This window comes from Rhinoraja longicauda, chromosome 12 (assembly GCF_053455715.1).
Source record: "Rhinoraja longicauda isolate Sanriku21f chromosome 12, sRhiLon1.1, whole genome shotgun sequence".
Lineage (NCBI taxonomy): Eukaryota > Metazoa > Chordata > Chondrichthyes > Rajiformes > Arhynchobatidae > Rhinoraja > Rhinoraja longicauda.
In genome coordinates, this window is record NC_135964.1 from 45,544,149 (window position 1) to 45,570,891 (window position 26,743).

Genomic DNA, 26,743 nt, shown 5'->3' on the forward strand with positions numbered 1-26,743 from the left:
AATGCTGATGCTGCATCCCATTCAGAAAGTAAACATACTGCAGTGTAAAAATTAAACATGCATTTCTCAATTTGCATGGATATTTCATTTCAAATTGCTGCACACCATCTTATGGTGGTGAGAATGAGGAATGCACATGGACATGGAGTGGTTGAGGAAAAAAAACCTAGGATTTAAGGAGAGGTTAGATATGGTTGACGATGAAAGGAAGACAAGAATGTATTGATGTGTTTTGATAATGTAAGGGATGAAAAGGGTTGCATGGAGTACAAAATGGGCCAGCTTTGTAAATTTCCACCATCCTAAAATTATTGCTGCGGTTTAGTGACAATGAGCACCTCCAGCAATCCATGAACTTCCTGGCCTTACACAAAATCTGAGTGTAAGGCATTAGCACATGCAATTGCTAAAAAAATAAGAGGGCTGCACGGTGGCGCAGTGGTAGAGTTGCTGCCTTACAGCGCCAGAGACCCAAGTTCGATCCCAACCACACTTTGTGTCTGTCCGGAGTTTGCACGTTATCCCTGTGACCACATGCGTTTTCTCCGAATGCTCCGGTTTCCTCCCACACTCCAAGGACGTACAGGATTGTAGGACAATGGTAAACTGTCCCAAGTGTGTCGGATGGTGCTTGTGTGCTGGGTGATCGCTGGTCGGCGTGGACACGGTGGGCCAAAAGGCCTGCTTCCTCCATGTATCTCTAAAGTCTAACCACAGTGCATCCATTTCGCCGTATCAATCCAGCCAAATGAGTTAGTATCACATCTTGATCCTTCTTTTCCACCTTTACAGTTAAGCATTCCCTCAGTCTGTACTTATGCTCACACTTTTCCATCCCAATGCAAATGTTATTTATGTTCATATCCATCTGCCACCCTTCAGTCCACCTGCTCAAGTGATTGGGACCAGGTTGATGCTGAGCATGCAGACTTCCAGCACAGATGGTGGGCCTATCAGACCATTCCTCCTGTGCCAGAATGTTTTCTGTATGTCAGCTAGGTTGTAAGGTGATTATATTGCAAGGATTAAAGAGACAGGCCTGACTTTTGAAAAATGCTATTTTTCAGACGTTGCCTGATGTGCATTTGGGAAACTGATGGGCAAACTCCTTTCTTGGGCAACGTACTACGAGAAGCACCTTGGTCTGGTTTACAGAAAAACGGTTTGGTTTAGTTTAGTTAATTATTGTCACGTGCGCCAAGGTACAGCGAAAAGCTTTTGTTTGCATGCTATCCAGTCAAAGAACAGGTTTAATGTGATTACAATCAAATCATACACAATGCACAGAACTAGGATAAAGGGTACAACATTAAGAACAAGATAAAAAAATTGAAGTCCGATAAAGTCTGATTAAAGATTATTCACAGGTTGTACAAGAAAATAACTGCAGATGCTGGTACAAATCGAAGGTATTTATTCACAAAATGCTGGAGTAACTCAGCAGGTCAGGAAGCATCTCAGGAGAGAAGGAATGGGTGACGTTTTGGGTCGAGACCCTTCTTCAGACTGATGTCAGGGGGGCGGGACAAAGGAAGGATATAGGTGGAGACAGGAAGATAGAGGGAGATCTGGGAAGGGGGAGGGGAAGAGAGGGACAGAGGGACTATCTAAAGTTGGAGAAGTCAATGTTCTTACCACTGGGCTGCAAGCTGCCCAGGCGAAATATGAGGTGCTGTTCCTTCAATTTCCGGTGGGCCTCACTATGGCACTGGAGGAGGCCCATGACAGAAAGATTGTTCACAGGTCTCCAATGAGGTAGATGGGGAGGGGGGGGGGGGGGGGGTCAGGACTGCACTCTAGCTGATGACAGGACAGTTCAGTTGCCTGCTAACAGCTGGGAAGAAACTGTTCCTGAATCTGAACGTATGTATTTTCAAACTTCTGTACCTCTTGCCTGGTAAAAGCTAGTAAAGGACATCCCGTGGCTTTAAAATATAACATGCATGATTTTATCTTCAACCCTTCCTTCCTTCAGTATTTTATACCATTTTTCTTCTTTCCTTCACTTTATTCCTCTTTCTCCATTTGTTTTGACATTGAATTCACACACTAATTTATATCTCCATTTCAGCTCTTGAGCTGATCATGTAACAGTACTTCGAACTGATTTAGCTAAGATAAAGTTTAAGAATTAAAGGACGCTCCTTTAGGAAGGAGAAGAGGAGGATTTTCTTTCGTCAGAGAGTGGTGAATCTATGGAATTCATTGCCACGGAAAGCTGTGGAGGCCATCAATGGATATTTTTAAGGCAGAGATAGATAGATTCTTGATTAGTACAGGTGTCACAGGGAGAAGGCAGGAGAAGGGGGTTAGGAGGGAAAGATAGATTAGCCATGATTCTCTGAATGCATTCAAGAGAGAGCTAGATCGAGCTCTTAAGGATAGCAGAGTCAGGGGGTATGGGGAGAAGGCAGGAACGGGGTACTGATTAAGAATGATCAGCCATGATCACATTGAATGGCGGTGCTGGCTCGAAGGGCCGATTGGCCTACTCCTGCACCTATTGTCTATGATTGAATGGCGGAGTAGACTTGATGGGCTGAATGGCCTAATTCCGCTCCTATCACTTATGATCTTGGTGACGCGAAGGGCTAGCTTATTGTCCTGACACCATGGTACTGATGGGCTGAAGTGCCTAATTCTGCTCCTATCACTTATGAACGTATGAAAGCGTCATTACTGGGCCTGCTGAGGTACTTCCATGGTCAAACAACCTGTCACAAAGAAATGTAATTCTGCATCGTGAAAGACTAGTCCAACAACACTCTCCATTGGATTCCCATTGGTCAGATATGGTCCTGCTATGTAAACACTTGTAGTCTGCAAAGAGTAGGTCTAATTAAAATGTTTGGTTCAGTTATACACGGGAGGTTTGATTCCTTCAGCTATATTACACCATTGGCAATGCATGGAATGAAAAGTCACTTGCCTTTTATTTCCCTTGAAATTAACTATGTACAATGCATGATTTGGAGTTGACTAAAGTCATAAATTAGACAAAGCAGTGAGTTTCCAACAAATCCCAAAACTCAAAAAAGGCAGGATAAACATTTATCTGATAATTTACATTGCTGTTGACCAAACTCCAAAAAGACACAATCAAATTTATGAGGCATGACCTCCCACATACAAAACCATGCAGACTATTCCTTTGGTTTTTCCTGACCAGAGCCTCGATCGCTCTCATTAGCCAGGGTTCCTTACTCCTTCTTGCCGTTCCCTTCACTCCAACATGGGACTTGCAAACCCTGAACTCTCACAGTGACCCTTTTAAAAGCATCCCACAAATATCTTACCACAATCAACTTTTGCAAGTTTAGTTTAGTTTAGAGATACAGTGCGGAAACAGGTCCTTCGGCCCACCGAGTCCGCGCCGACCAGCGATCCCCGCACACTAGCACTATACTACATACAATAAGGACAATTTATAATTATACCAAGCCAATTAACCAACAGACATGTACGTCTTTGGAGTGTGGGAATTAAACTGGAGATCCCGGGGAGAACGTACAAACTCCGTACAGACAAGTACCCATAGTCAGGATTGAACCTGGGTCTCAGGCGCGGTAAGGCAGCAACTCTACTGCTAAACCACCATCCAGGTTCTTGTCTAATACCATCAAAGTTACCCTTGCCCCTATTTATAACTTAAACTTGAGGACTAGCCTTGTCCTTATCTATAATTATTTTAAAGTTAATAGAGGCTCACCAACAATTAACTGCAACCGGGGTTAAGGGTGTTGGAATGGTGGAAGGATGTCTTTTAACTCTTCATGAAAATGGCTTCTATGAGCAAATTATGTCAAAATAATTATAGATAAGGGCAAGGCTGGTTCTCGTGTTTAAGTTACAAATTGGGATCTCTGGAAATGATGTCCAAAATGTGTGCAGATGGGTCTAATTTCCAGGCTGAAATATTCTAACTGCTAACAGGATTTTAAAGCCCTGATGCAATCCACACTTAGAGTTGTTAATTAGCTTGGTGCGAGGTTGATTACCAGCCATTCCCAATTATCATGTTAAAAGGGCCGTTACACTATTAATTATTCCTAGGTATCTGTGGCAAGTTTAATGGGCAATCAGTGCAGTTCATTGGCACAGCTTGTCGAGCTGCTGCCTCACAGCTCCAGAGACCTGGGTTCAATCCTGACCTTAGGTGGCATCCTTGTGAGTTTGCATGTTCTCTCTATGTGACCATGTGTGTTTCCTCCAAGTCCACTCGTTTCCATCCACATCCAAAAGACGTGGGGGTTGGTAGGCTAATTGGCCGCTGTAAATTGCCCTTTGTGAGTGGGTGAGTGGTAGACCAGCGATCGGTCACCCTGTACATTAGTTCTACCCGACACACTAGGAACAATTTACAGAAGCCAATTAACCTAAAAGCCTACACGTCTTCGGAACGTGGGAGGAAACCCACGCGGTCACAGGGAGAACGTGCAAACTCCGTACAGACAGCACCCGTAGTCAGGATCGAACCCGGGTCTCGAGTGCTGTAAGGCAGCGACTCTACCGCTGCGCCACTCCGCTGCCTTACCTATGCCATTTCCTCAGGGGATACTTCTCTACGAATATTGTAATATTGACATCCATTACGCACGGCTTATTGACTGATGCATCTCCTATGTTAAGTATGTCACACATCTACAAGATTGTGTAACAGTTTGTAAAAGTACACCATGTTCTCAATGAATGAATATTTGATCTAGTGCAGTGGTGTCCAAACTTTTTTCAAAGAGGGCCAGATTTGATCATGTGAAAATACCCAAGGGCCAATGCCCCCCCCCCCCCCCCCCCACCCCCGGACCTTTAACTAATGCGCTCCCCCCCCCCCCCCCCCCCCCCCCCCCGGACCTCGCGTCTGACAATCCGCAGGTCGGGCAGCGCTGACCGCCGGGAGGTGTAGTCGTCCTCCGTCCTCTCCCCTCTCCCCTCTCCCCTCTCCCCTCTCCCCTCTTTCTGTTAGACAGTGCTGGCAGGCCATAAATAATACATTTTAAGACGGAAGCTGTGGGCCGTATAAAATCTGACCTCGGGCCGCGATTGGCCCCCGGGCCGGACTTTGGACATGTCTGATCTAGTGCATACAAAAAGGTAATTTGCGTTGCTGAATTTCGAGGCCGTGAACTTGGGAAGACAATTGGAGGTTAAGCAGAAGTATTTCTGTGCCTGAATGTTACCGGAAACGATATTGGTGAGTAACCAGGGAATGTGGCTGAACGAGGCTGTTCTAGTACTCGTGACATACCTGGATATATCTGAGGGAAAACGTTTAATGGTCATTGCAATTGGAATGGATCGGGCTCTTCCTGTTGCTAAACAAAAAGTCTTTCGCAATGAAATACCATTTTCTGAGGATGGAGAAATATGCATGTTTACAAAAAGGTAGTACTGACAAAGGGAACAGAGTATGCACTCCAGTCAGACTGGTTAGGGAATGAGTGGGTTTGGCGTGCCACATGCATGAATGACACCACGTAGCTCCACTTATTGTTGTCTCCGCAGTGCTCTTCATTAGTGTCAACGATCCCACAAGCCAAGCGAATGATGCCTGTTCACACTAGTAAAATATGTTCCCAATGATGTGCGGTCTGACTTTATGTACTTCATTCTCAAATCACTCATCAAGCCTTCCAGATGCAGCTGCTCATTAAGCGAAAATTAACAGCAATTAAATATTATCCAGAGTGCGGTTAATTATTAAGCTCCGAGCAGTTCTCCAGCATCCATATTATTAATGTGTTATGCTCCATATCCCAAGTTCGGTATCGTGAGCACCATATGGGCGGCACGGTAGCGCAGCGGTAGAGTTGCTGCTTTACAGCGAATGCAGCGCCGGAGACTCAGGTTCGATCCTGACTACGGGTGCTGCACTGTAAGGAGTTTGTACGTTCTCCCCGTGACCTGCGTGGGTTTTCTCCGAGATCTTCGGTTTCCTCCCACACTCCAAAGACGTACAGGTATGTAGGTTAATTGGCTGGGTAAAAGTAAAAATTGTCCCTAGTGGGTGTAGGATAGTGGGATCGCTGGGCGGCGCGGACTTGGTGGGCCGAAAAGGCCTGTTTCCGCGCTGTATATATATGATATGATATGATATGATATGATCCCTGTATTTGAACAGAAAAGACTTCAAAGTGGGCACTAACAGGCTTAATTGAAAAGAGGCATGATTAGTGGAAGAACTAACGAAGGCATAACACGGGTTATTAATAATAAGAATATAACATTAAACTTAACAACCTAAATATCTTATCTCCAGTTTACATTGTGAACTAAAGGAATACCACATTAAATATCTTTAAGTGTCACTATAGTTTAGTTTGGTTTAGAGATACAGTGCAGCAACATGCCCTTCGGCCCACCGAGTCCGCGCCGACCAGCGATCCCCACACATGAGCACTCTTACATGCCAAGGAAAATGTACAATTTTACCAAAGCCAATTAACCTACAAACCTGTATGTCTTTGGAGCGTGGGAGGAAACTGGAGCTCCCGGAAAAAACTCACGCGGTCACAGGGATAACGTACAAACTCCGTACAGAACAGCACCCGTGGTCAGGATCGAACCAGGGTCCTTAACACTGTATGGCAGCAAATCTACCACTGCGCCACCGTGCCGCCCCATTTCTAAAGAGATCTTTATATCTATCTTAACCATGTTATTTGGGGGTCACTTGCATTGTATATTCGAACATTAATTTGTAACATGACTGAACCTGTTCTTTACAATATGGACTACTGATACATCCACTGGAGATCATGCACTCAAATCTAAGTTCTCAACCAGCAACTTAATTAAACATCCCAACGTACTCCACATAGGCTTTACTGCACACAACATATAAAATCATTGTAAACTTGGTGGCACTTGTGGCTTCATTCTTGCGATTGATCTTGATTGCAACCTCTTCTCATTGTTGCCTTCACCTATGTGATTAGTGTGATAGAGAACCCCTCCTTCTCTCTCTACCTCATCAAGTATTCAACACATGCTCTGTCATGGTTTTGAGGAAGCTTCCACTGACTTCCTCCTTCAATGTGAGCAAGGAAGTACCTTCCCTGGAGCACCTGCAGGCTGGTTTCAATCAATGCCAAAAGGAATAGGTGACATTCACCATTCAATCATGTCTGATCTATGTTTCCCCATCCTCAACCCCATTCTCCTGCCTTCTCCCCATAATCTTTGTCACCCTTGCTAATCAAGAATCTATCAAGCTCTGCTTTAAAAATACCCCAATGATTTGGCCTCCACAGCCATCTTTGGCTTGAATTCCACAGATTCACCACCCTCTGGACAGACAAATTCCTCCTCATCTCCATTCTAAAGGGACGTCCTTTTATTCTACTCTCGAGATTCTGCCTGACCCACTGAGTTACTCCAGCACTTTGTGCCATTTTTTTTATAAACCAGCATCTGCAGCTCCTCATTTTTACTTTAATGAAACCGTGAGCACGAATACTGTATCCATATGAATATAATGCATTACATTTATATAGCGCTTTTCAAACACTCAAAGACGCTTTACAGGGATTTCTAGAGAACATAGAGAAGTGAATAAATAGATAGATAAGTAAACAAACAGAAAAAGGAGACAGAAGGTGAGGTGACCTTCAGTGGTTGAAGGCAGTGCTGAACAGGTGAGACTTCAGTGATGTTTTGAATGTGGTGAGTGAGGAGGAGTCTCTGACGGTTTGGGGTAGTGAGTTCCATAGGGTGGGAGCAGCGATGGAGAAAGCCCTATTATATATTATATATGACCTATTAACTAATATATGAACCAAGTACAGACACAAAGTGCTGGGGTAACTCAGCAGGTCAGGCAGCATCCCCGGAGATAAAGGATGGGTGAAGTTTTGGGTCGGGACTCTTCTACAGCAATGCCACCCATCCTTTTTCTCCAGAGACCCTGCCTGACCCACTGGGTTATCTGGCACTATCTTTCATATATACTAGCATCTGCAGTTCCTTTCCACACATCCGAACCAAGCAATTTGCTTTTCATTCTTCGAGTTTAGCAATGGCAGTCAAAATGTAGGAAGACAGTGGATGCATGAAATCTGAAATGTTAATTTTAAAAAAAGGAAACACTCGGCAGGTCAGGCAGCATCTGTGGAAAGGGAAATAAGATTAGTGTTTTTTATTAATAATCTTTCATCACATGAGAAAAGGCAGTGATATAAATAGCATTGTGGAAAAATTTGGCATTTACGGACATTAAACTGAAACTGGCATTTTTCCACACACATTGGTTATCTACTTGTATACGTCACGGTCACCACAAACCTCGCATCAGCAGATCAAGGTGCAACGTTTATTGTAACGCTTGCGTTTGGAATGACATAAATGCAACAGTAAAAAAAAAATCACTTTTGACAGGAATGCAGGGCAAGTGGTAAAGTGGCAGAAAGATTGTGATGAATAATTGCCCATAAAACTCATAATAAACCTTACCAACGAAGAGAACAGCATCTATAAAATGAAGAGTCATGAGTTAGTGAATTTTGAAAGGCATGGACTTTGTGCAGTTGAGTTAATAAAGTTTTTTTTTTGCGGTAAAATATTGACAGACCAGACTATATGGAAACTAACCTGAAAGTATATAGAATTATGAGAGGCATAGAAAAGGGTAGACAGTCGGGACCTTTCTTCGAGAGTGGAAATGTCAAAGACGAGAGAGCATAACTCTAAAGTGAAAGGGTCAACGTTTAAAGATGTGCAGGGCAGATTTTTACACAGAGGGTGGGTGCTAGGGGTGGTGGTGGAGGCAGTTTTGATATTGATGTTTAAGAGGCTTTTAGGTAGATACCTAGATATGTAGGTAATGGAGGGATATGGATCATGTGCATGCGGATGAGATTGGTTGGCCTTGGCAATATGTTCGGCACAGTCATTGTGGGCCAAAGGGCCTGTTCCTGAGCTGTATTGTACTAAGCAGGGGCCTGCAAAACATCAGATGCTATTTCAAGACTTGCTAAGGAATTATCTTCACTGTTCAAGCACTTAATACTCCTTTTCCATCAAAGCCTTCATCCAGACCGGTTAAAGTATGTGTGCTAGCTTCTAAAAGTGGCATCACAGGTGGATAGGATGATAAAGAATGCTTTTGGAGCAGTGGCCTTTATCAGTCAGAGCATTGAATACAGATGTTGGAAGTTTTGTTGCAGTTGTACACAACATTGGTGAGGCTGCATAAGGAATATTGTGTTCCGTTTTGGTTACCCTGCCCTAGGAAGGATGTTATCATGCTGGAAAGAGTGAAGAGAAGATTTACAAGGCTGTTGCCAGGACTCAAGGACTTGAGCTATAGGGAGAGATTGAGCATGTTAGCACTATTCCTTGGAGTGCAGGAGGCCAAGGGGTGATCTTACAGAGGTGTATAAAATCATGGGGGGGGGGGGGGGGGGGGGGGGGGGAATTGATAAATGAATCACCCAGAGTCTTTTACCTCAGGTTAGAGGAATCAAGAATCATAGGACATAGTCTGAAGGTGAGAGGGGAAAGGTTTAATAGAAACCTGAGGGGCAATTGCCAAAGCTACCAATCGTGAAGTATTTGGGAATTTCCCATTGGATAGTTAATGCAGGAAATGCACTCAATTATGTGCAGGAAGGAATTGCAGATGCTGGTTTACACTGGTTTACACCGAAGATGGACACAAAATGCGGGCCAGGCAGCATCTCTGGAGAGAAGGAATGGGTGACGTTTCGGGTCAAGACCCTTCTTCAGATTGAGAGTCAGGTGAAAGGGAAACGAGGGATATACTGTAGACACTGTTATACAGAGAGACGTAGAACAAAGAAATGAAAGGTATCGATGGTCAAGGAAACGGCCCATTGCTAGCTGTGGGCTAGGTGAAAACGAGTTATACAGACAATGAAACTCACCAGGACGACAATGAAACTAGTGCAATGACTAGGGTGTGGAGGGAAGGAGAGAGAAGGGTAGCAAGGGTTACTTGAAGTTAGAGAAACCAATATTCATACCGGTGGGTTGTAAACTGCCCAATTACATTGGATTAGGTGTTGTTTTTGTGAAATAATGCGTTGTGTGATTCCCTGCCCTTGTCTTTTTATGTGTTTACCATTGGATTTCAATGAGGTTCTGAACTACTTGTTTTAAACTCTTGCACTGTGGAGGCGATGCATCCCTTATTATATTGCTAACCTTTTCAAGATGACTGAAGAGGTGGTAATGCAACATCGCTAAGTGGCGTTGTGTCACTTAACACGAATAACCTTTTTAAGACCTAAGTTTTTTTTTAAACTGCATTGTAATTACATTCAAGATTGGCATTTGTTCACATCTAATTAAAACTAAACTACCTGAAAAAAGTATTAGATCCATTTCACAACCACAGACTATATTCCCCATGACTGGAAACAAATATATATATTTGAGAAGCAAGTGATTTTGCACAAATTATTTTAAAATTTCATGAAGATGTTATTTAATTAGCAGGTAGATTCCATTCATTCATTTGAAAAGAATTGAGGGTAGGGATAGCACGGCATCGCGATACATATTTAATCGTTCATTAAAAAAAGACCTGGTCGGTATTGAACGTATATTTGAGAGGAGCAGAGCGTGTTGTGGGAATTATTGACCAGTTAGTTAAGCATTAGCTGTACAAAAATCAGTTGATTCTTCCCAGAAGGAGAGATAAAAATATATAATTAGGAATAGTTGGAATAAATTTCAAAAGAGAAACTCTTGTCTGATAATGTTTTGAGAATGTAAGGGTATGAGAAGAGAGCAGGTCCATGGTGTTGACATACAAGTGATATTTTGAATGTACAAATGTCCTACTTCTGTTCCCATTTTTCCAAGTTTATAGGTTTAGTTTTTAGTTTAGTTTAGAGATACAGCACGGAAACGGGTCCTTCAGCCCACCGAGTCTGCGCCGACCAGCGATCCCCGCACATTAACACCACCCTACACACACACCAGGGACCATTTTACATTGATACATTGTTACCGAGCCAATTAACCTACAAACCTGTACGTCTTTGGAGCGTGGGAGGGAACTGAAGATCTCGGAGAAAACCCACGCAGGTCACGGGGAGAACGTGCAAACTCCGTACAGAAAGGCACCCGTAGTCAGGATCGAACCCGGGTCTCTGGCGCTGTAAGGCAGTACCTCTACCGCTTTCTAGTCCTATTTAATCCCATACATCAGCTTCTAAACTCTTCTGACATAATGGAATTTCTATTGTTTTCTTACTTCTTAACTTATAGCCTTAGGAAGCAAGCCATCTCCTTTTAAACATCACATATCATTCAGCTGTACTCTGATCTCCGACTGAAGTTGACAAGTTCAAGGCCCCAGTCCAACCTTTAAATAGTTATGCAATTTAACTTACTAGGCAGTTTTCCCTGATTTTCCACCTATAACTTTGGCCAACACACATACAAATTATATTATTCCTGATCCAGCAGGATTTCTCATTCCTGGGATCATTCTTGTAAACCTCCTCTGTCCGCTCGCCAGAGCCAGCACATCCCTCCTCAGATACGGCGGCCATATTTTATGCCAACAATGTTACAAGGGACAACCAGAAATATCTCCTTTGAAGGAAGAAGGAGGAGGAAGAGGTCAAATGGCCGGTTATAGCGTGCAGCTAAGTCCTCCTGCACCTTCTCCACACCTTGACATCTTCCCGCGTGTTCTGATATATTTCTTGCTTGTAATTCTCCAGTTGGCCCGGACGGGCCCTCAGTGGGGGCCAGGCGGTTGGTAGGGGCCACGCCACCGAGAACTAAGAGGAACCCGGCATGGGGGGGTGCCCGCCGAGAATATGGTGTGAGAAGGGCAGCACGCTGACACAGCGGTAGAGTTGCTGCCTTACAGCGAATGCAGTGCCGTGGACCCGGGTTCGATCCCGGCTTCAGGTGCTTGTCTGGACGGAGTTTGTACGTTCTTCCCGTGAACTGCGTGGGTTTTCTCCGAGATCTTCGGTTTCCTCCCACACTCCAGGTTTGTAGGTTAATTGGCTTGGTAAATGTTAAAAAAATTGTCCCTCGTGGGTGTAGGATAGTGTTCGGGGACCACTGGTCGGCGCTGACCCGGTGGGCCGAAGGGCCTGTTTCCGCGCTGTACTCTGATCTCTAAACCAAACTAAACTAAACAAGGGGGGACCATTGGGGACTATAATGAATACTTTGTAACTTTGTCGGCACCATGTTCGTGGTCACCCTTTGGTACATGTGGTACGCAAAACCAAGAATTTCACCGCGACATGTCAATTAGGATCAATTAACCAATCAATTGATTGGGGACCAGATGAGTTATGGGAAGGACAGAGGGCCTAAGTGGATTCCATTGTACAGATGCCACTTCTTCATCCATCGATTTATTACAATTCTTTCTCCAGGTAATCTAATTCAGGTCAGATTATAATGTCAATACTCCTTCATGTATTTGGAGATATTTCATATCATATCATATCATATATATACAGCCGGAAACAGGCCTTTTCGGCCCACCAAGTCCGTGCCGCCCAGCGATCCCCGTACATTAACACTATCTACACCCACTAGGGACAATTTTTATTTTTTTTACATTTACCCAGCCAATTGACCTACATACCTGTACGTCTTTGGAGTGTGGGAGGAAACCGAAGATCTCGGAGAAAACCCACGCAGGTCACGGGGAGAACGTACAAACTCCTTACAGTGCAGCACCCGTAGTCAGGATCGAACCTGAGCCTCCGGCGCTGCATTCGCTGTAAAGCAGCAACTCTACCGCTGCGCTACCGTGCCGCCCTATATTTGATACTTGACATCTTCTTGAAAGCCACCAGGATAATACTGTAAAATAACAGATTAATAATACTGATAAAATGACAAATCAGATGACATTTGACACTGAATGATTGCACCAACGTTCCTGGCTCATACAAAGCCTTGAGTTTTGTTTTTTGGTCTCCCTTTATTGAGGTCATTACAAACAATACATAATAGCTTAGCCAACAGGAGAGGAACTCATACTGCTTTCTGGCATTTAAAAGCACTCCAGACCTGATTAGATCAGATTAGTTTAATGTCATATATACACCAGGGTGCATGGAAATTCCTTGTTCGCATGAAGCTCACAGAGTGAACAGCGTACACAATAATAGACAATAGACAATAGACAATAGGTGCAGGAGTAGGCCATTCAGCCCTTCGAGCCAGCACCGCCATTCAATACGATCATGGCTGATCACTATCAATCAGTACCCCGTTCCTGCCTTCTCCCCATACCCCCTCACTCCGCTATCCTTAAGAGCTCTATCCAGCTCTCTCTTGAAAGCATCCAACGAACTGGCCTCCACTGCCTTCTGAGGCAGAGAATTCCACACCTTCACCACCCTCTGACTGAAAAAGTTCTTCCTCATCTCCGTTCTAAATGGCCTACCCCTTATTCTCAAACTGTGGCCCCTTGTTCTGGACTCCCCCAACATTGGGAACATGTTATCTGCCTCTAATGTGTCCAATCCCCTAATTATCTTATATGTTTCAATAAGATCCCCCCTCATCCTTCTAAATTCCAGTGTATACAAGCCCAATCGCTCCAGCCTTTCAACATACGACAGTCCCGCCATTCCGGGAATTAATCTAGTGAACCTACGCTGCACGCCCTCCATAGCAAGAATATCCTTCCTCAAATTTGGAGACCAAAACTGCACACAGTACTCCAGGTGCGGTCTCACCAGGGCCCGGTACAACTGTAGAAGGACCTCTTTGCTCCTATACTCAACTCCTCTTGTTACGAAGGCCAACATTCCATTGGCTTTCTTCACTGCCTGCTGAACCTGCATGCTTCCTTTCAGTGACTGATGCACTAGGACACCCAGATCTCGTTGAACTCCCCCTCCTCCTAACTTGACACCATTCAGATAATAATCTGCCTTTCTATTCTTACTTCCAAAGTGAATAACCTCACACTTGATAGTTTAATAGTTTGTCACGTGCAGTGAAACGCTTTTTTTGCGTGCTATCCAGTCAGCGGAAAGGCTATACATCATTACATGATTGCAATTAAGAGTCCGCAGTGCACAGAAATAGGATAACGGGAATAACGTTTAGTGCAAGATAAAGTTCAGTCCAATTAAATATAGTCCGAGATCTCCAGGAGGTAGATATAATATAAGAAAATAACTGCAGATGCTGGTACAAATCGAAGGTATTTATTCACAAAATGCTGGAGTAACTCAGCAGGTCAGGCAGCATCTCGGGAGAGAAGGAACGGGTGACGTTTCAGGTCGAGACCCTTCTTCAGACTGATGTCAGGGGGGCGGGACAAAGGAAGGATATAGGTGGAGACAGGAAGATAGAGGGAGATCTGGGAAGGCGGAGGGGAAGAGAGGGACAGAAGAACTATCTAAAGTTGGAGAAGTCGATGTTCATACCACTGGGCTGCAAGCTGCCCAGGCGAAATATGAGGTGCTGTCCCTCCAATTTCCGGTGGGCCTCACTATGGCATTGGAGGAGGCCCATGACCCCAGGAGGTAGATAATAGCTCAGGACCGCTCTCTTGTTGGTGTCACTCCAAAGACGTACAGGTTTGTAGGTTAATTGGCTTCGGTAAATTTGTGTAAATTGTCCCTAGTGTGTAGGATAGCGCTAGCGTATGGGGGGATCGCTGGTCGGCGTGGACTCTGTGGGCTCAATTGGCCTGTTTTCACGCTGTATCGCTAAAGTCTAAAGACACTGCATCGTTGTGCAGGGATCAGGTTTGTTCGCTGGTGATATGAATGTCTAAGAACCAAAAGCTGTCGATCATCTCTACAGTGGCTCAGTTGAAGTGGACGGGGTTGTGTTCACACCCCAACCTCCACTTCCTTTAGTCAACCACCAAGAATTTAGTCTTGCGGACATTAAGGGCTAGGTTGCTGTTCTGCTATCATGACTCAAGGTTCATGATGCCTAATGAAGATTATCTTGCAGCGTAGCTCCTTATGCAATGGAAAAAAAATCATCAACCAACCTGTGCCAAGCAAGCGAGCAGAAAGTGCAACATGATAATGACTAGAAAAGTTTGAGGAATAAATGTTGACCATGACACTGGAAAGATCATTGGTTGCTCTTTTTCAAAGTCATGCATGACAATTTATTTTCAATTGAGAGGGCGTTTGACAACTTAATTAAAAATTGCTCTGCTATTTGCACAACACTCCCATGGTTACTATTCATGCATCTAAACAGAGAATGTTACGATTTCTTAGCTGGTCAGGCAGCATCCATGGAGGAAAAGAGCCAAAGTTTGCGTTTCAGGTAATTTAGGATTCCCTCAGAGTTTTTTTTGAAATGTCACCTAGATTTTGGCTCTCACTTCTGAGGTAGACTCGAACCACAACATTTCAACAAATCCGTGAGGGTTCCGTAGCTGATATCAACTTCTTGTCCATTAAGTCATTACAAGTCATAACTGAGATGATAAATCAACGAGGACACAGAGTGCTGGAGTAACTCAGCAAGTCAGGCAGCATCTATGGAGAACAAGGACAGGTGATGTCTTGTCCCGAAACATCACCTATCCATGTTCCCCAGAGGCTGCCTGACTTGCTGAGTTACTCTAGCACATTGTGTCTTTGTGTATTAACCAGCATCTGCAGTCATGATAAATCACTGAGTTATGCATGCATTGTGTAAATGTCTTGTCGCTAATGAATCTAGTTTAGTTCAGTTTAGAGATACAGCGCGGAAACAGTCCCTTTGGTCCACCGAGTCTGTGCCGAACAGCGATCCCTGCACACTAACACTGTCCTACACACATCAGGGACAATTTTCATCTTTACCAAGCCCATTAGCCTACAAATGTGTACGTCTTTCTGGAGTGTGGGAAGAAACCCACACAGTCGCAGGGAGAACGTACAAACTCTGTACAGACAGCACCCATAGTCAGGATCGAACCCGGGTCTCTGGCGCTGTAAGGCAGCAACTCTACTGCTGCGCCACCGTGCCGGAACCTATTAGCCATCTAGTTTTATTCCATAGATTAATTTTGGTAAATCACTAAGCTCATTAGGGACCTTTAATTTATACAACACTTGTGAACTCTGAACCGATGCTGATATGTTCTTTTTAAGTCAGCATTATGTTTTGACAATTAAGGTCTTGCAAATTGTCACCTGCCGAACGAGTGCAGGTGCTAACACAGCAGAAACAGGCAAAACGTCACTCTTTCACACTGGCCTCTGCAGATCTCAATTACATGCCTTATCTCCATCCCATGACCGTAACAATGTAATGTCACTCACCGTGACTGACTCCCGACATCTTTCACACACACACGCACAATCCTGACCGTTTCCAGTTTCTCTCCAGATGCATAGTGAAATATTTGTTGTCAAATAGCAATCAATATTGCAAGCACCAAAAATGAAATGACTAACTGCTTTGGACCTGGAAATAAGGAGGTTGTACTTGCATTTCTCAGACTGCCAATGTACCCGGGGATTTCATATCCTTCATGCACTGACTTTAAAGCACTTGTTTAAAGCACACTGGCTGCAGAGAACACAGGAGGACCCGGCATTGGGGGGGGGGGGGGGGGGGGGGGGGTGGGGGGGGGGGGGGGGTGGGGGGGGGGGGGGAGAGTGTGTGGGGGGGGGGGGGAGAGAGAGAGGCTGAGAATAAAGGGGGGACCTGGCAAGCGGGGGGGGGGGCACCGAGAATGGTGGGGGATTCGAAGGCAGGATGGGTGCTGAGTACAAAGGGGGAGCGTGGCGGCAAGCAATAGATAGGAGTTTTTGGTGAACTTTGGTAACTTGTTCAGCGCCAAAATGTGAACCTAGGTGAGGTCTGCTACATGATTTTACTGGGTTGCAAAACAACAGCCTTTCACTGTTCCTCGGTACACGAGACAACGAAGCATCGTTGAATCATTGGTTCTCTGTGGATTGTAACTGTTTAAACATGTTGACACGTCGCTCAACTTGCATGTAAAAGTTTTGTACAAAATTCATACTTTGAATCAGCCACCCACCCCCCAAAAAAAAGCTGATTAATGTGAGTTTCTCCTTGAGATCTATCTTGATACACTGAGTAATCAATTTGAAATAAAACGAAGCACAAAGAAATATGACAATTAGTTAAAATCTGTTGGATAAAAATCTTAAAAAATATATTTGTGTGGGAAGGAACTGCAGATGCTGGTTTAAAACGAAGATAGACACAAAATGCTGGAGTAACTCAGCGGGACGGGCAACATCTTGGGAGAGAAGGAATGGGTGATGATTCGGGTCGAGACCCTTCTTCAGATGGACAGTCAGGGGAGAGGGAGATACAGAGATAAGGAAGCGTAAGGTGTGAAAATGAGACATAGGGGATGGAGATCAAGGAGAATGTAGAATGGATCAAGGAGAAGGTAACAACACAGCAAACAGAGATAAAATGTAATCAAAGACAGTCAGACTGGTCAGAGAACTGGGAAGAGGGAGGGGATGGAGAGAGAGGGAAAGCAAGGGTTACTTTCTACATTGGCACTAAGGCCCTGACAATGATATGATTCAGCATATGGTTGCTTGCAACATGGGAATGCCTGCATGTTATTTCTGTAGCTTACATTAGACGACTTTACTGCCCAAGGGAGTAACACATTTTGTTCTGTCTTGTCTGAAGGTTGCAGGTTCAAGTCCCACATCAAGGATAAGCACAAAATCCCGGCTGACACTGTACTGAGGGATTCTTGCATTGTTGAAACTCGTCTTTTGGGTGAGATGTTTAACTAAAGGCCAAACGACGTCTCGAGAGGATGCAGTAAAGGCTCAGGGCACCACTTTGAAAGAGAGCGCAGGAGTTATCCAAACCTTCAGGAACCAGCTTCACAAAAACAAATGGAGCGGGAAATATTTTAACATAGTGCAATGTTTTTATGTGTCGTGTGATTAAATGTTATCTCAAATCCGATGCACAGTAGGTCAATACGTGCTTTGGCGTACCACGCAGTTCTTTTGGGGCAATGAAGTGCCACATACAGTATTAACCAGTCCTACCTAAAAGGCCTCAGATCTGAACATGATTTAGCTTCAACTCAAAAGACCAACCTTACCCAGGTGTCCAAGGCACCTGTGGTTTCACATAGAAACATAGAAAATAGGTGCAGGAGTAGGCCATTCGGCCCTTCGAGCCTGCACCGCCATTCAATATGATCATGGCTGATCATCCAGCTCAGTAACCTGTACCTGCCTTCTCTCCATACCCCCTGATCCCTTTAGCCACAAGGGCCACATCCTTGGCCACAAGGTCATCCTTCTCAGGTGGTGTTGGCTCCCACCCTCAACCACCACCTTATGTTTGTTGCTGATGACTGCAAGATGTCCTTATATGCCTGAGCGTCCTCCAACCATCAAAGCCCACCTCAGTCATACCTCCACCACCAATCTCAGACCTCAGCCCTCTGATTCAATGGTATGACTAAATCGTCTCCTTAGACACCGAAGCCAGACACAAACAGCTGGAGTAACTCAGAAGGTCAGACAGCATTTCTGGAGAAAAGGAATAGGTGATGTTTCGGGTCGAGACCCTTCTTCAGACTGAGAGTCAGGGGAGAGGGAACCGAAAGATATGAAAACAGAACAAAACGAATGAAAGACAGACAAAAAGACAGATTAAAGCCAGCAACGATGATCAAGGAAAAGTGGAGTCCACAATGGTGCATTGTTGGCTGTGGGGAAGGTGATAACAAGTGACACAAACAGTGGAACTCAACAGGACGACAGTGAAACTAGTACGATGACTAGGGTGGGGAGGGACGGAGAGAGAGGGGATGCAAAGGTTACTTGAAGTTCGAGAAATCAATATTCATACCGCTGGGTTGTAAGCTGCCCGATCGAAATATGAGGTGGTGTTCCTCCAATTTGCATTTGGGCTCACTCTGACAGTGGAGGTGGCTCAGGATTCAGTTCTGAATTCAGTTGCCTGTCTGACGTTCATCCTCAGAACCCAGCCCTTTATATCTGACTCCATCCTCACAACCTCTGTCCCTTCACATGTCTGACACCCTCACCAAGCAATCATCTGTCCAGCACATTTGGACTACTGATGCTTTAATCTATATTTTAATCCACCCTCTGATTCCATTCCATTCTTGAAGCCCAACAATTGATGCCACTCCATCTCCCAATGTCATTTTCCATTATTACGACCAACTCCTCTCATAGCAACCATCCAGCCAAACCCTTATCCTCTCACCCTGCAACTCTCCTCTGATATTTCCCAGGCCACCAGTGACAATCCACAAACAACCTGACTTCTATGGTAGATCTAGAACATGCAAGGTCTTTGGGCGAAGTCTGGTGTTTAAGTTCTGGTTTCATGTATGATAGAATCGTATTGCCAAGGATTTCACGTAAACTAGCGCCCCCCTTACCTACGTTTTTACAAGTCAAGAGTAGTCCATTAACTCCGTCAAGTCTACGCTGCATCTTAGTGGAACATCTTATTGATCCCATTCTCCCTCTTCTAAATTTTCATGTGGTGTTCAACTTATTGTCTCTCATGTGGCCGTCAATTCATCTTTAATTCATTTCCAGCCGTCCTGTTGCAATGCACCATGAAGGTGGACTGGATGGAAGAAGGTGACAGGCCTGAGATGAACTGGGCAGTGTTCACCACTTTCTGCAGATTCAGGCGGCCAAGAGCACTTGCCATACCAGACTGAGATGCATCCCATCAAAGTACTTTCTGTAGCACATCCGTAGAAGTCTGAGAGAATCCCCGCGGACACGTCACATCTTCTCAGATACAATAGACAATAGACAATAGGTGCAGGAGTAGGCCAGTCGGCCCTTCGAGCCAGCACCACCATTCAATGTGATCATGGCTGATCATTCTCAATCAGTACCCCGTTCCTGCTTTCTCCCCATACCCCCTGACTCCGCTATCCTTACGAGCTCTATCTAGCTCTCTCTTGAATGCATTCAGAGAATTGGCCTCCATTGCCCTCTGAGGCAGAGAATTCCACAGATTCACAACTCTCTGACTGAAAAAGTTTGTCCTCGTCTCTGTTCTAAATGGCCTACCCCTTATTCTTAAACTGTGGCCCCCGGTTCTGGACTCCCCCAACATTGGGAACATGTTTCCTGCCTCTAACGTGTCCAACCCCTTAATAATCTTATACATTTCGATATGATCCCCTCTCATCCTAAGAAAGCTGATGCCCTTATCTGCCCTGATCTTGAAGGGACCAAGAGAGGTTGCTGGTGAGATGAATGTCGAGCAATTTGAAGCTGTCGACCATCCCTGCAGCAACTCTGTTGATGAGGGGGAAGGGTTGTGCCCACTCGCTCGCTTCTTGTCCAACTCTTTCACCTTTGACCCAGTGGCCAGTGTTTGACGGCACTGGGCCTGTAACCGCTGGGAGTTTAAAAGAATGAGGAGGGACCTCGTTGAAACGTACAGAATAGTGAAAGGCTGGGATAGAGTGGGTGTGGAGAGGATGTTTCAACTAGCGGGAGAGTCTAGGACTAAAAGTCATAGCCTCAGAATTAAAGGACGTTCTTTTAGGAAGGACATGAGGAGAAATTTGTTAGTTGTTTATTGGGTGAAAACGAGAAGCTGGTGCGACTTGGGTGAGGGAGGGATAGAGAGAGAGGGAATGCCGGGGTTACTTAAAGTTAGAGAAATCAATAGTCATACCACAGCCCAAGTGAAATAAACAGAGTGGGCTTTAAGAACAGATTTTGGGCACCACATCTGACGAAGGATGTGTGGGCTCTGGAGAGGGTCCAGAGGAGGTTTACAAGAATGATCCCAGGAATGAATAGGTTATCCTATGATGAGCGTTTGTCGGCACTGGGCCTGTACTCGCTGGAGTTTAGAAGAATGTGGGGGGGACCTCATTGAAACAAACAGAATAGTGAAAGGCTTGGATAGAGTGGATGTGGAGAGGATTTTTTTTCCTCAGAATTAAAGGACATTCTTTTAGGAAGGATATGAGGAGAAATTTGTTTAGTCAGAGGGTGGTGAATCTGTGGAATTCTTTGCCACAGAAGGATGTGGAGGCCAAGTCAGTGGCTATATTTAAGGCAGAGATAGATAGATTTGTAGTGGCCTGGCGGAGGCCAGAGAAAATGCTGGACGCCAGGCAGGTTTAGTAAAAGGTCTTTATTTGGCTGTGAGCTCCTACTCACAGCAAAGTCCACCTAGGGATAAACCACACCCCCCAACGGGCTGACCTTTAACCCCTTAAGCCTGTCCGTCAAGTGACGAGGGGGCTGACCCAAGAAGTGACCTGATCCCCAGGGACCACCACAGATTCTTGATTAGTACAGGTGCCAGAGGTTATGGGGAGAAGGCAGGAGAATGGGGTTAGGAGGGAGAGATAGATCAGCCATGATTGAGTGGCGGAGTAGACTTGATTGGTATGAATGGCCTAATTCAGCTCCTATCACTTGTGATCTTATGATCTTGGTGATGTTAAGGGCCAGCTTATAGTCCTGGCACCATGGTACTCGGTTTGTGATCTCCTTCATGTGGTTTGCCGCATCGTTGTTATAGATCCAGCCAACAATGGTGCTACCATGGGCGAGCTGTGTTCATAAATAACTCCAAGCCCACAAGGGCCCAGGTGTTACACTGAAGCCCTGGAGGTTTCACTAAAAAGAAGCAGTGTTTATCAGTGACAAGCACAGTCAAGTTCTTTGGTCCAAAGAATGTGCTGGAGAAAATGTAATATAATATCCAAATCCCTTTATCTCCAAACATCAGTAGTGAAAAGTATTTTCAGCGCTCAGCAGGTAAATATAGCTTGACGTAGGAAGCTTGACGAGTCTCTGGAGAAACTGCAAAAGACAATATTAGCTTTCAGCAAAACACAATTAATTAACCACCTACAACAATAGCGACTTGCACTTGATCAACACATTTAACACACAAAAACATCCAAGAGTGTTTCAAGGGATTATGGCCAAAAGCAGCCAGGCATACAGCTACAGGAAGAGATCAACGAAAGCTTGATCAAAGAAATGTATTCTAAACTCTAAACCAAAGGGAATCTGTTGGAAAGATTTCAATTCCGATGGGCAGAGGCAGGCAAAGAGAATTTAGTGTCGATCATGGATGTGCAAGAGGCTAAAATTGAAGGAGCGCAGAGGTCTCTGAGATGGAGCAAGTCACGAAGATGGGGACAGACAAGGTTGCAGAGGGATTTAGTAACCCAGAATGACATTCTATATAATGTAGTAGTTCATGTAAAAATAACATTTCAAATATCATTGCATCCCAACAAACATATAAGATAATTAGGGGATTGGACACATTAGAGGCAGGAAACATGTTCCCAATGTTGGGGGAGTCCAGAACAAGGGGCCACAGTTTAAGAATAAGGGGTAGGCCATTTAGAACGGAGATGAGGAAGAACTTTTTCAGTCAGAGAGTAGTGAAGGTGTGGAATTCTCTGCCTCAGAAGGCAGTGGAGGCCAGTTCGTTGGATGCTTTCAAGAGAGAGCTGGATAGAGCTCTTAAGGATAGCGGAGTGAGGGGGTATGGGGAGAAGGCAGGGACGGGGTACTGATTGAGAGTGATCAGCCATGATCGCATTGAATGGCGGTGCTGGCTCGAAGGGCTGAATGGCCTACTCCTGCACCTATTGTCTATTGTCTATTGTCTATTCTTAAACTTCTCCATCATTCCTGTGTGTTAGCCTCTTTATAGGTTTTCCAATGTAACTTTCTTGAGCGAGATTATTTACATGCTATAGTATCGTAGAGGAATAAAACACGGAACAGGCGCTTTGAGCCAATATCCATGCCGACGAGATGCCCATTGAAGCTAGTCCCATTTGCCCGTGTTAGATTCATATCCCTCTAAACCTTTCCCATCCATGAACTTGCCCAAATGACTTTTAACTGTTGTTATTTTCTTCGTTCATAACTTAGTCCCCTAAGCTTAGAAATCTTCCAGATGTAGTCTAATTCTTTGGCTTTTAGGAACAGTTAAATAAGAACACAAGGAAGGTAGGGAAAAATGGCTGTGAAGGATAGGGTCAGATGGATATGGAACAATGAACACCAGCATAAATACGAGGAACTGCAGATGCTGGAATGTGGAGCAAAATACAAAGCGCTGGAGGAACTCAGCAGGTCAGGCAGCATCTGTAGAGGGAATGGACAGATTCCCTCCACAAATGCTGCCTGACGTAGAGTCATAGAATCATAGAGTCATGGAGTGATACAGTGTGGAAACATGCCCTTTGGCCCAACTTGCCCTCAATGGCCAACATGTCCCAGCTACACTAGTCCCACCTGCTTGCGTTTGGTCCTTATCCCTCCAAACCTGTCCTATCCATGTACCTGTCTTACTGTTTCTTAAATGTTGGGATAGTCCCAGCCTCAACTACCTCCTCTGGCAGCTTGTGCCAAACACCTCAGATTCCTATTAAATCTTTTTCCCTTCACCTTAAACCTATGTCTTCTGGTCCTCGATTCACCTACTCTGGGCAAGAGACTCTGTGCATCTACCCGATCTATTCCTCTCATGATTTTACACACCTCTATAAGATCACCCCTCATCCTCCTGTGCTTCAGGGAATAGAGACCCAGCCTACTCAACCTCTCCCTGTAGCTCACACAATACTCTAAATGCGGTCTCCCAACTTCTATACTGAATACTCTAATTAATGAAGGCCAATGCACCAAAAGCCTTTTTGACCACCTTATCTACCTGTGACTCGACCTTCAAGGAACCATGCACCTGCACTCCTAGATCCCTCTGCTCTACAACACGCCCCAGAGGCCTACCATTCACTGTGTAGGCCCTGCCCATGTTAGACTTCCCAAAATGCACCACCTCATATTTCTCTGTATTAAATTCCATCAACCATTCCTCAGACCACCTGGCCAATTGATCAAGATCCTGCTGGATTTTTTCACAACCATCTTTGCTCTCTGCAAAACCACCCACTTTTGTATCACCAGCAAACTTGCTAATCTTGCCATGTATCTTCTCATCCAAATCATTGATGTAGATGACAAACAGTAACGGGCCCAGCACCGAACCCTGAGGCACACCACTGGTCACAGGCCTCCAGTCCGAGAAACAACCTTCCACCATTACCCTCTGCTTCCTTTCATGGAGCCAATTTGCTATCCATTCAGCTATCTCTCCTTGGATCCCATGCGACCTAACCTTCCAGAGCAGCCTACCATGCGGAACCTTGTCGAATGCCTTACTGAAATTATTGACCTTTAGTCCTGGCCTAATTACTGACCTTACTGACCCGCTGAGTTCCTCCAATACTTTGTGTCTTGGTCAGCACAGACTATCTGAGCTAAATGTTGTAAAGTCTTATGCAATCACAAAAATAATCAAAACTCCATGGGTAGTAAATGTTAGCTTAGAGCATGTTGAGTATTGGTACAGCATTGATATGATTTCAACAACCAGATGGCAAGTGGTCTGTAACTTACTCCTTGATACTCAATAAATCTCCAGCTTATTTTGAAATCGTATCAGGAAATAATGTAACTTATATCTGACCCAAAACTGGGTACATTGAATTTCCATCTCCTTCCCCCAATTCTACACTTTTTTAGAACAATGGGCTACCGTTCTGATTGGGTTCCGGTTTGGCCCAGTATCAAGGTCTGACCATAAACAAGATAATGCACTGGGAACAATTAATGTTTGGTGCATGATACGATATCACTGCATTTAACAAGAACAGGGTATGAAATAATTAGGCCAAGCTTCCTATCAATTTACTAAGACTGCAGGATATATTGCCATGGTAAATAATGTATTCATAATACAAAAATACATGAAAAGGGAAAACACCACCAAGAAGGAATCGTGCTATCTTCAATTAGTTTAGTTTAATTTAGAGATACAGCGGGGAAACAGGCCCTTCGGCCCACCCAGTCCGCGTAAACTAGCAATCCCCGCACACTAACGCTATCCTACACACAACCAGGGAAACTTTACCAAACTTTACCAAAGCCAATTAACCTCCAAAGCTGTACATGTTTGGAGTGTGGGAGGAAACCAGAGCATCCGGAGAAAACCCATGCAGGTCACGGGGAGAACATACAACTCCGTACAGACAGCACCCGTGGCCAGGATCGAGCCTGGGTCTCTGGCGTTGCGCCACTATGCTACCCAGTTACTGCTGTACATAGATCGTCAAATGTTGAGACTCTAGCACTGGTCCTTGTGGCATTACATCTTGCTAGCCAGAACAAAAAAAATATTTAGAAACGTAGAAACATAGAAAATAGGTGCAGGAGTAGGCCATTCGGCCCTTCGAGCCTGCACCGCCATTCAATATGATCATGGCTGATCATCCAACTCAGTATCCTGTACCTGCCTTCTCTCCATACCCCCTGATCCCTTTAGCCACAAGGGCCACATCTAACTCCCTCTTAAATATAGCCAATGAACTGGCCTCAACTACCTTCTGTGGCAGAGAATTCCACAGATTCACCACTCTCTGCGTGATTTTTTTTTTCTTCTCATCTAGGTCCTAAAAGACTTCCCCCTTATCCTTAAACTTTGACCTCCTGTTCTGGACTTCCCCAACATCGGGAACAATCTTCCTGCATCTAGCCTGTCCAACCCCTTAAGAATTTTGTAAGTTTCTATAAGATCCCCCCTCAATCTTCTAAATTCCAGCGAGTACAAGCCGAGTCTATCCAGTCTTTCTTCATATGAAAGTCCTGCCATCCCAGGAATCAATCTGGTGAACCTTCTCTGTACTCCCTCTATGGCAAGAATGTCTTTCCTCAGATTAGGAGATTAGGAGACCAAAACTGGAGATTAGAAGACCACACATTTGTTTATGATTAATTTCTGTGTCCTGTTAGCCAGCCAATTTTCTCTTGATACCAATATGTAATCTTCTGCACCCTGCTCTTCCACTTTATACAGTAATCAATGTGACACCTTATCAATACCATTGGGAAATATAAGCATTGTACAACAACAGATTCCCCTTTACCACAGCACACCTTAATTCTTCAAAGAACTTCAATAAACTGATCTAACATGATTTGACTTTCAAAAGCCATGGTGATTCTGCCCGATCACCCTAAATTTTCTTACCTGTCCTTCAAAAACATCTTTAGTAATAGCTTCTAACATTTTCTGTCTGACAGATGTTAACCTAACTGGTTTGTAGTTTCATATATTCTGTCTCTCATCCAATTACTGTTTCTTGGAATTTAAATTTTATCCACTATAATGAAGATTGTGGCAAAATTTATGTCTAATTCAGCTACCCTCATAGAGTCATGGAGTCTCACAGCTTAGAAACAGGCCCTTCGGCCCAACTCGCCCACACCGGCCAATATGTCTCTTCAGCACTAGTCCCACCTGCCTGCATTTGGCACAAGATCCCTCATCTTGCACTGATCTTGGTCACAGAGAACAGCTGTAATCAATAGCGTTTACAATGTTAACTGTTTGCTGTTTTCCGGTGGATATACTAAATAAGTACAGCAACACTATTATATCAGTATATCAACATTGAAATAAATTTCTTGCAAATTTACCTTCAGCACCAACAGACTTGTGTACAGATGGAATAGAGTAACCTATTTGACAAACCCATCATTACGCCAACAATCCATTGTCACAGTTCATCATCGTTCTTGTGCAACATGCCGTGGACTGGGTTTCCAGTTAAAAGCAGCCCGCGGAAAGGCACAGTCTTGAATCATTCTCTTTTAAACTTGTACCAATCTTATCTGGTTTAAACCATGTATTTGACAAAGTCATAACACATCTAATTCCAGATATAGATACCATGGATTACTAGAATTAAGGT

General features: G+C 44.5%; 1 protein-coding gene across 1 annotated transcript in view; it reads right to left on the reverse strand.

The window, feature by feature from the left end:
* kcnj6 (potassium inwardly rectifying channel subfamily J member 6) overlaps window positions 1-26,541 on the reverse strand; it is a 178,679-nt gene extending 152,138 nt beyond the window's left edge. Inside the window, exon 1 of the mRNA XM_078409662.1 lies at window positions 26,469-26,541. The gene's annotated coding sequence lies outside the window, so the exon portion shown is untranslated. The remainder of the gene's footprint in view (window positions 1-26,468) is intronic.
* Window positions 26,542-26,743: the final 202 nt, after the last annotated feature.